The sequence below is a fragment of the Aptenodytes forsteri genome, unplaced genomic scaffold (assembly GCF_000699145.1).
Source record: "Aptenodytes forsteri isolate BGI_AS27 unplaced genomic scaffold, ASM69914v1 Scaffold189, whole genome shotgun sequence".
NCBI classification, from domain to species: Eukaryota; Metazoa; Chordata; class Aves; order Sphenisciformes; family Spheniscidae; genus Aptenodytes; species Aptenodytes forsteri.
In genome coordinates, this window is record NW_008794490.1 from 1,672,661 (window position 1) to 1,682,841 (window position 10,181).

At 40.3% G+C, this 10,181-nt stretch overlaps 1 long non-coding RNA gene across 6 annotated transcripts; it reads right to left on the reverse strand.

Moving 5' to 3' along the window:
• Positions 1-152: 152 nt before the first annotated feature.
• LOC103908523 lies at positions 153-8,583 on the reverse strand. Of its 6 annotated transcripts, none has more exons than XR_658159.1 (6): positions 8,539-8,583; positions 7,434-7,536; positions 6,754-6,863; positions 5,700-5,866; positions 4,416-4,548; positions 153-1,654 (listed from the first exon to the last, which is right to left on the reverse strand). It is a non-coding gene; the product is annotated as an uncharacterized LOC103908523 (long non-coding RNA). The 6 variants fall into 6 exon arrangements; XR_658157.1 differs by having other exon boundaries at positions 153-3,444; XR_658156.1 differs by having other exon boundaries at positions 3,297-4,548.
• Positions 8,584-10,181: the final 1,598 nt, after the last annotated feature.

Here is a 10,181-nt window from a genome sequence, read left to right on the forward strand (position 1 = left end):
CGGCCGCCGCGTTCCCGCCCAGGGCCGGCCGAGCCTCGCCGCGGCCCCATCAGCGAGAACATGTAAACGCCTCAGCTCAGGGTGAACGAAACGGGGGAGGAGGGGGAATGGGGGCGGGACGCGGCTTGTTACAAAACCAAGGCTCGAAACTACAAGCGAGTGGTATTTATTATTTCTTGGAGGAAGTCCAAGCTCGAGATTTGTACGTAGAGAATTTGCTTGAAAGTTAGCTCTTGCGTGGTCTCCGGGTCAGGCTGCTGCTTTTAAATTAACTGATAATAGCCTTACATTTTGACAAAGCAAAAGCAAGTTATTTCTGGCTCTCCCTGCAAAGGACACCCTTTGTTACGTATTATTTTTAGACTTACAGCCATATTCGAGATCTGGAGGGTTTTACTGCAATACATGTCTGTGAGGCAGCTGCATCCACATGCTTAAAAAAAAAACCCCAACTTTGAGCTAGCCCAGCCTGAGACAAACCCTTGCCTTTGCCAATTGTACAGAACACGTCCTGCATGTAGTAAAAAGCAAACAGTCAGAGTAGGTGTGATCCTCTTTGTCCATCTGTAACAACCATCCACTGAGTAAAGCTTTCTTCAAAATGACTTACCAAATAATTTTTACATTTTCTCTAGCACTACTGTGTTTGCTTGCCTCAAACAGCAGTTAGTCCTACAATAAATTTATGACTAGGAAATCAGAAATAGATACACCTGACATTACTTACTTGTAGAAAGTGAATTAAGGTCCAGAAAGCTTAAGTAACTTCACTGAGGAAATCCTGTAGAATAGGCAAAGTACTTTCCCTCCCCCCCATCAGGGACCATCCAGTATGCTGATCTCTTAACAAAACAGAAGCTATTAAAACAGCTAACATTTGTGCAGTGCACTCAGTGTAGAAATAGATCTTTAGGATCAGATAGGCCCAGTAACATCAATTTCCAATAAAAAAGAAAAAAAGATTGTATGAACTATAGAGGCCATCTGGTCATTTGTGTACTTGCCTGTGAGGAACTACTCTCCAGTTACATCGCTTAAGCGATCCTACCATCAGTCCCAGAAGTCTTACAACATGCTGATTTAAGTTAATGTTGTTGCACTGGAATTCAGCTTGTGATAGAAAGATACTAAAGAGGGAGCAGCATACTAAATCATACACATTAGTGTGCAAAGTACAAAAATGACTAGAAATGATAAATATTGTCAAGAAGCTAATAAGAAGTATAATAAAATCTCATTTATGAGAGAAAACATGTTGTTTTATCTTTTAAGTGATAATCCACTGTGTATCTGCCCAGCAGCTGTACAAATACTTTGTAACTGGAGACAAGTTTTCCACAGAGAAGTTGATGGTGTCCATACCCTCACGCGTCTGATGCACAAGCAAGTCTGGCACTTTTCCAGTTTCTTTTTTCTGCCAGGTGGACTACAGCATTCCGTAGCTGGACATCCCTTCAATAATGCAGTGTTCCTTACTGATATTTGTATCATTTAACCATCTTTTTGTAGTTTAAACTCAAGCTTTATTCTCTCTAGTAAGCTCTACTTACATGACTTTTTCTTGAGATTCATCTTCCAGCTCTGCCTCCCCTGTGCATAGGGCACATTTGGTAAAAACACTCCATCCATAAGGTACGAGGTCTTAAACTTCACACTGATAAAAACAGGAAGTGGCAGTTCCAAAATGATTTCATTAAAAAGACAGCAGCAGCAGCATTGATTGCCACAACCTATTGACCAAGGACTCATAGCACAGCCTGAATCAATCACGACAGTGTGCTATGGTGCCAGGACCTGATCTCCTAACAGATTTGAAATGAAAAGCTTCTGATCCACTTTAGCCTAATGCAGAAAGGCCTCCCTGCTCCTCCGATTCTCGACAGAATTTCAAAGAACTGCTGAGCTTCATTTCCTAGTGCCCATACTGAAGATGGTGTCTTCACCTCAAATTACTAACATGCAGGCAGGGTTCGTCAGCGTTCTAGATCCTCTCAATTATTCTCAGTAAGAAGGTATCAGGAGTTTTCGCTACGGACTGTCCAGGCTCTGGCGCAGAATGCATGCCATTCCTTGATACGGTACTTCAGAGCAGTGGCACAAAGATCAGGGCAGGCTCAACACATAGTTCAGTATTGGGAGCCTTACACTTTCGAATCATCTCTCATTGACCTTATGACAGGTTACCAGATCAGAATCTTCAACCCCTCCGTGTTAAATACTAGTATGTTAGCCCATATTATTTCAAAATGCAACAGTATGTAGTATTGTCTGGGGCATTTGACTAGTCATCAGCACACGCTTCTATAATCTCAAAGATCTGTTTCCTCTGCCTTTTCCATCTCACAAGTGAGACTTGGTGCCTCAAAATAGTATTCTTTCTAGTTTTGGACAAGGAGAAAACAATTCTACTGGGATACCATACAATTTCAAGCAAAAAAATAACTGGCCCTCTGAACCACAGGTTGATGGCAACAGGACCCTCGCCACCTTTTTTTGGCACTAGCTCAATGTGTGCATGGGGCTTCAGTCCCAGCCCATCAGAATCTTCACACCCCTACCTGGCAGCATCAAGTTTTTACTCAAGTTGCCACTGCTGATTCACCCTGCATGGAAGACTTCCACAGAAGGAATATCTTCCGCCTACCAGCTTTCACCTGCACTAGTTATCAAATTCTCAAGAGAAACATTTCAAAAAGGAAGGATCATGTAAACAAACACAAATACTATTTATCTGCTTTGACATCCTCCTCTCTTTCCTTGCACAATGAAACTTCATGAGGCACATTCCTACGTTGCTGAAGTGTATCACCTACATAGTATCATCTTTGTCTTGCAGATTAATAAAGATCAACTCAGACTTCCCGCAGCACTTAAATATTGGCAGTGGCACTGATCTTCCCTGGATAGAACTCCGTACCCCTCTCCTGGTCTCAACAGCTGGCTGGTGAAGGGACAAGCAAGAGGCAGAGTCTACTCCACATGTTCCTTAGAACCTGCAAGAATCCTTCCATTTTAAGATAGGTGTTGGACTGCCATAACATGCATGTGTGGGTTGTCTTCCTATCACAATGACAAATCTGCCTAACCTTGCTAAGTCATCATGATGCCTCTGTATGATGCCTCAAGCCAATCTATCCCTATAAAGTTTTCAAGTCCGGCTTCTCCACTATACGGTTTACACCGTCAGACTCATCTGTGCATGATGAATATTCCCCCCCCCCGAATACGGTCTCATAAGATACAACATTACTATAGTCCTTGCATCCCGCAAGGGGATGCTTTTTGATCTCACTTACCTCATCAGTCACGGTATATGGCACTGGCAAAGTACTCGCGGGCATAACTGTGCAAGGCTGGTTGTTCCCAAACCTCACAGAAGCCAGAACAGCATGCATTGTGGAAGAGATGCTGCAACCCTATCAAAAGACACGTTACAGCAGTGCACTGACAAGCAAAAACACAACAGTCTGAGGTGGTGTAGTGTCCCTCCACATCTTTTGGCTGATCTTTGTGAACTACTATATTTAAAGACAATTCCACATATCGCTGATCCATCTCCTAGTCATCATTGATACTTTGGCAGAAAGGCTGACTTTTTCATACTAGACTGAGTGGGATATGCGGTCCAAAGTCATAGATGACAATTCCAGAATGGAATTTGGCTTCAAATATGGAAGAAAAGTGTTGGCCCTTTTTACCCGTACATGTTTACTGAATATCTTCACTGTTCTCTGGTTAGGAAGAATTGTCTGCATTTTCTTTTTCATTCCTCTGATCTTGAAGTTTTAGCCATATTATGACAAAAGGGTGAGTAAAGATGAAATAATATTTGTCTTCATGCATGTTCACCAACTGCTAAGGAATCAATTTTTTTTTGGTTCTTATGGCCTCACTAACTTACTTCCTGGACGTACCATCTTTCTCATCCTCAGAATCAAAGTGGTTCTCTATTTATAAAATTGGTAAGAAGACCGTTTAGATCTCCGGAACAGTTCATGTTGATCCAAATGAACGGTCTTCACTGAAATATGAGTTTTAAAACAGACTGGAGGCTGTGTCAATACCTTTTATGGTACTGATAAAGACAGAGCCCTTTTATCATCAGAGCTCCACCAGAACTCAAGCTACATCAGTGTGCTTACTAAGAAATACCTCTGTGAGTTGCATCTGCTAAGCAGTCCTATGGAATGTTATCTATAGATAATACTTAAAGACCATTTGACAGTCTTTAAGCTGTACAGCTGCTATGTGAAGGCCCTTACCCCATTTCCATTTAAGCATTTGTTGGAACTACCATTTGGAGTCACCTACTGCAAGAAGAGGTATGTAGACTGTCACTTGCAGACAGAAAGGTATGTTAAGCAGTTCGTTGAGATACACAATTGTCAGGGAAACCTGCTTCCTGCCTTACTTACCCTTCCGCTCTCTAGCTTGAATCCTTTAACATCATGTACCTTTGGGATTTTGCAGTTACAAGGCACTCTCTACCATATGTGCTCGTAACTGTTGCATGATGGAAGGTGGGGCTTGAGCTCACCCCTACATACACTGCAAAGATAAAAAAAAGTCTTCGGTATTAGGATATACATGAAACCATATCTAAACTATACTTCAAACCAAAAAAAAAAAATTCCCCGAATTACAAAATGCTGCACCAAAAGCACAAAGCTTCCCCACCTACTCACCTGTAGGTCTTCTAAATAGCAAAACTACTATCTACTGGAGACTATTTTATCGAGCACAAACCTTTGGCGCAGAGTAATTTGCACTCATGTATAACGATATTGTTGTTTACAAAAGAGCAGACAGAGCCATAAACAAGGGAATAGTATTCCCCTTCTCTCCCATCATTGCCTCTTTGGCATTAATTATTCAATTCCTAGTGTTTACAGTTTGGCACCTTTATTATGTTCTGCATAGTAACTCCACCTGCAAAGGTCTTTATGGGAAGCTATTCCTGCCAAATGGTAACTGCCATCAGAATAACCCTTCATAAACAAGTCACCAATTTTCTGTTTAGCTCCCAGAACTGCCTCCCTGCATGATCAGATGAAATTGATTGGCAGTGCAAGGAAAGCAGCAGGAAAGTATATCCAGGGTTTGGGAGTGCCCCTTCAGCATCCCCAGTTACTGGCCATCAAAAGAAGCTGCATGTTTAGAATTGGAGTGTCTGTCAATTCACATAGCACAACTCATCAGGTTTGGATTTGAGAAGATACTTCGTTTAACATGAACTCGGGTAACTGCTTAAGCCAGCATAACCCATGTAAACAATATTACTGCAAATACATTATTATTTTCTCTCATAACCCTTTCCTACTCCCTGATCCTTTCCTCTGTGCTGGAAACAGCCTTCATCCAAGCAAAGAAAAGCTACTCACTGCCTTCATGAAGTTTAATAATATATAAAGTTTATTTTATTTATTAAATCCCTTAGAGTGACTTCTCTAATCTCAATTCCTTGCTGTCAGTATCAAAACTTGCAAGTGTAATATGTGATGAAGTATAAACTCTGAGTGAAATTGTTTTCCTGATTAGGTCACTCACAAATGCGTATCTCCAAGACACAATCTCCAATGTTTACAATGAGTTAATACTTCAGCCTTAGTATAATTAAGTTAAAATTCAATCAGCAATGAGACACAAATCCAGTCTTAATTACTTTACTACCTCTTCCTCATTCATTCTAGAGGACAAACCTGGTCTGCAGATGATTAAGACGGTATGCAGTGGAGGAAGCTTTGCTGTTAGAATCCCCAGTCATTTACCGCAGAAGAAATCCCAAAATAGATGGGCTTATTCAGAATTAAAACCTTGTCTCCTCATTTACATGGGGAAGGACTACAAAGCAAGGTGACATCAAAATCTGGGGAGGAAAAATAAAGTGAAAAAATAAGTCAGAAGCAAGACTTAATACATCACATCCACAAAAACCCCCAAACAAACAAGAGAATCAGACATGGCTCAACTTCCTCTGTTCAGAGAAATCCAACTCGTATGTATCATTTAACAAACAGTAATGAGCCCTACGCAGGTTTTCTTTGCTTTGTCTGAGACATGTCTACCTCCTTGGCCAGTGCCTGATGCTGGCTAATAAAAAGATTTTCCAAACTCACACATACATAAATCAGTTCTGACATATAATATGGCTTCATAATGCAGACAGAATCTCAATAGGCTCAAAAAAATGCTAGAATACGAACTTCAAATTGAGCACTCCTGAAAAACATATTCCAGCATCACCCTCACTCCACATAAAGGGTAAGTATGAATAAATCCCGTGAACATCCTATCATATGCTCAACTCCAAGTCAAAAATCACTGACATATACCTCTGATGTACTATAAATCCAGGATGATAAAGAGATTTGACAGTTGTGTTTGTAACAAATGAAGTAATTAATATAAAAGCACAAAGGCATCATGGTTTTGGCAGTGAACGCTGCTTAAAGTTGCTCACAACTGCTGTGTAACTGCTCATTCTTTATTTTCTGAGCACCCAAATTGACACCTTGGATCTGATCAGCAGGGCCAGCTGAAGTTAAGGGGATATGTATGCTAAATATGTAAGTACTCTCCTATGTTGTGTTCTTAGAAATCGTACCCTTGTAATACTAAATTGGACGTCCAAATTTAGTACTTCTGACCTCTATTAAGGTTTTGATCATTAAGTTGGCACTGTCTAGATAGGGTCCTGGAAGAGGCTAGAGTCTATACAAGGAGGAAGAGAGATCATTTTATTAAATATATTACCTCAGTGCATACAAAAGGCAGCAATTCTTTGTGCTTGACTTAAGAACTATTATTTCTTGATATAGTCTTCATGATTTCATATGGAAAATGCATCACTGATGCAGAAGTTGCTAGAGGTGAAGCCAAAAGTTTGAGTGATTCAGCAAGGAAAATAATCTTATCAAAGCAGGTTTGGAGATAAATACATTAACTGCCCAATTCTGCTAAAACAAGGGAACAGCAGCAAAATGGTTAATACTCCCGACACTGGTATTATCAATATGCCATTATAACACAATGTTTCCAAAGGTATACAAATTCAGAAAGACAGAAGGACATCAATTTATCATTGCAGTATCAATGTTATCTTTACTACCAAGAAAGAAATGGATGGAAGGAAGGAAAGAAAAAAATCAGATTAAGATGAACAGCTCAGTGACTGGAGAGACTCTGGGACCACAGACCACAAAGCTCTGTCTGCAGCAACTGAACATCTACAATCGTCTAATAACACATAACATAATATTGACAGAGAAATAGGTATATTTAAGGCATATTTTAAATTCTGTCACAGTAGGAAGGGATACAAGGATTTCATCTAGTTTCCAACTGGTTTTAGGCTCTTGTTATAGCCTCACTGGGAGGCTACCGAATTCAATGTGCACCCCAGTATTGAGAATGACAGACAGTTGGTTACTTACGGTTACTGCAGTGACATTTCCTTCTTCTCTGAACCTGTAACACTATTCTCCAGAGAACCCAAACAGTTTCTTTGGGAGCATGCTCTCTTAGCTTTCTGATATTCTACAAAACATAACAGGGAACCAGGTACTTGTAGTTTGCTCCAGGGACTGGAATGAGAAATGACTTTTTTATATTAATTTCATATCAGATCACTTTTAATTCACGCCAGGTTCAATTAAACATGCAAATAAAGATGTTTATCCACAATATCAGAAGCAGGTAACAAGTTTATAAAGGCATAAATGGGGGAAAATGGAAGAAAAAAAAATTACTCTTCTGAAGTTACAGAAGAAAGGTTTTGGTTTCTTCCTGTCAAGATGTCTTGCACAGACTTTCCTTATATTCATCTTGCCAAATGACTGTGTTCTTTCACATACTTACACCTCAGACTGCATACTTTATAGAGAATCTCTCTTTAGACTATCACTACACCAATGCTGCTACGTTCACCACAAGCCGGCAGTCTGGAGCCTTCTCTAGGAATTGCAGTTACTTTTTCTTTCCTTTGTAGTCATGTCACCAGATCACCATCATCTCATTGTTTTATTCTTCATATTACTTGGTTGTTTGTGAGAAGACCTTCTGGCCCCAGCTTTGCTGAGATTTTTAAGACCTACTTTCTTAAGTTTCCAGTGTATATTTGTCAAACAGAAAGAAGGTTCAGCTATTTCACTCAATCTGTGATATACATCTATAAATTATATACTGAACCACTGATTGGTTCTCAAGCCACTTAGAAGATAATTTAAAGAAATAACCAACTTTCATCAATCTCAAGTTTCACCAACCCTTAATGAAATTTTTGGAATAGGATGTATGAAAAAAATGAAGAGGTACAGAGATGCATACAGAAAGAGCAACAGGCAGTGGGAAAGCACAAAGTAAATATCCAGTCTTTTTTAATTTACTGTACAATTTTTTACTATAAATTGGGAAACTCTTCAAAGTAATAGCTGTTTAAAAAAAAAAAAAAAAGGCAGTTAAAAGAGCCAGATATTCTAATATTATAATGCTTTCTGTGGTGTGGTGAGTCTATGTAATTCTGAGTAAAATTCAACATACCTGTTACAATTTTATAGTTCTCTAAGAGATGCTTTATGAGATGATATATTTCTATTTATTATTATTATTGCATGTTAAATAATCACCGTAATTACCTGTCAACAGACTGATGATAGAGACTTCTTAGCTAAGCTCTCACACCTCTATTACTGAGTCTAGTTGGCAGATCTGGCCAAGACCAAACTTAATTTTTAAGTAGTTGTATTCATATAAATGCACTTTTGTAACAGGGGAAACTGGGCAAGTCAAAGTAACTTCACATCAAATCACTTTGGCCTCAGTTACTGGGCCTCAATCATCTATAGCAGCAGTTCAACTGTATCAGCAAAAACACACTGTAAGTTACAAAGTTATAATATGGTACTAAGAAGGACTGCCAGCACACAGTGTAATAGCTATTTTGTTGTGATTTTGCGTAGCATATGAATGAAAAAAAAAAACTGGACATGAGATTTCCAAAGGAAACATTAACCATAAGAGATCACTTACTTTGTTGACTGGCACTATCCATTTAGAAGACCGCCCCAGTACTATAGAAGTACAAACATACACATACTATAGAAGAATATTCAAGAGCACCACTATTTCAAATCAAAAAGCGATCAACTGATTTCTTCATCTACTGCCATATATCCACCAAAACATTTTTTGACTAAATCTGTTCAATTTTTAAAAAAGGAAAAAAAATTAACTGATGAAAACAACTCAGATCAAAACCCAAGTACTTGCTTAAGCACTACTTCTCTCTCTAAACACTATCTTAATCTAAAACTTAGCATTACTTTCAAACCAGTGCTGTTAATGTTTTTCTCCTGCTTCCACTCCCAAAGGTAAGATGCGAGTTGTTATGACCAGCAACACTGAAGTCAAAGAAACAGAAATCTATGACTGCCACTGGGAATTTGACAACAAATGTTGAAGTCTCACCAGATCATATCTTTACCCAGCTCTCTGTAGAAATGACATACATTAAAAAAAAAACAAAACAAAACCAAACCAAACACCCTGCTTCACCCCCACCCCACCCGAAAAGCCTGGATCCCTAAGTCCACTCGACAACCTTGACTAATCTTTCTCAATGACAGAAGACAACCACCAACCCACAACTGAACACCAAAACTGGAAGAGCTTTATCCAGAAAAATTCCAAGATCTCAAGCATATAGTGGGCCACCACTTCGCTGAACTGACACAACGCATATCCTTCATCCCTGAACAGCCTTCCCTGTGATGGCTACGCAGGAGATCAGATTGAAGTGTCATATGAAGTGCTGCTCCTGAGGCAGACAGTGGCTGCAAGTACAGCAAAACAGAGCCCAGAACCAAGTCGAGTGTGCATTAGACCACAAATACATATCAAGGTGGGGGATTTTTAAATGCAAATATGTAAAATAGAGATTAAATTCCTGAAGAGGTGAGGGCTGCGTTCAGGCCAGCAGCGTGCCCGCGCTTCAGCGGAGCGACGCCCACGAAGGCCTTTCCTCGGGGTTTCGGCCAAGGGAGGCTGCCTGCCCTTCCTGAAGCCGGGGCTCTGCCGGCAGCCCGCTGCGAGCACGCCGCTCGCCAGGCACCAGCTCCCCGCGCTGCCCCGCCCGCCAGCCCCCGCTGCGAGGACGGGAACGGACGCTTCGCACGCGGCGCGCC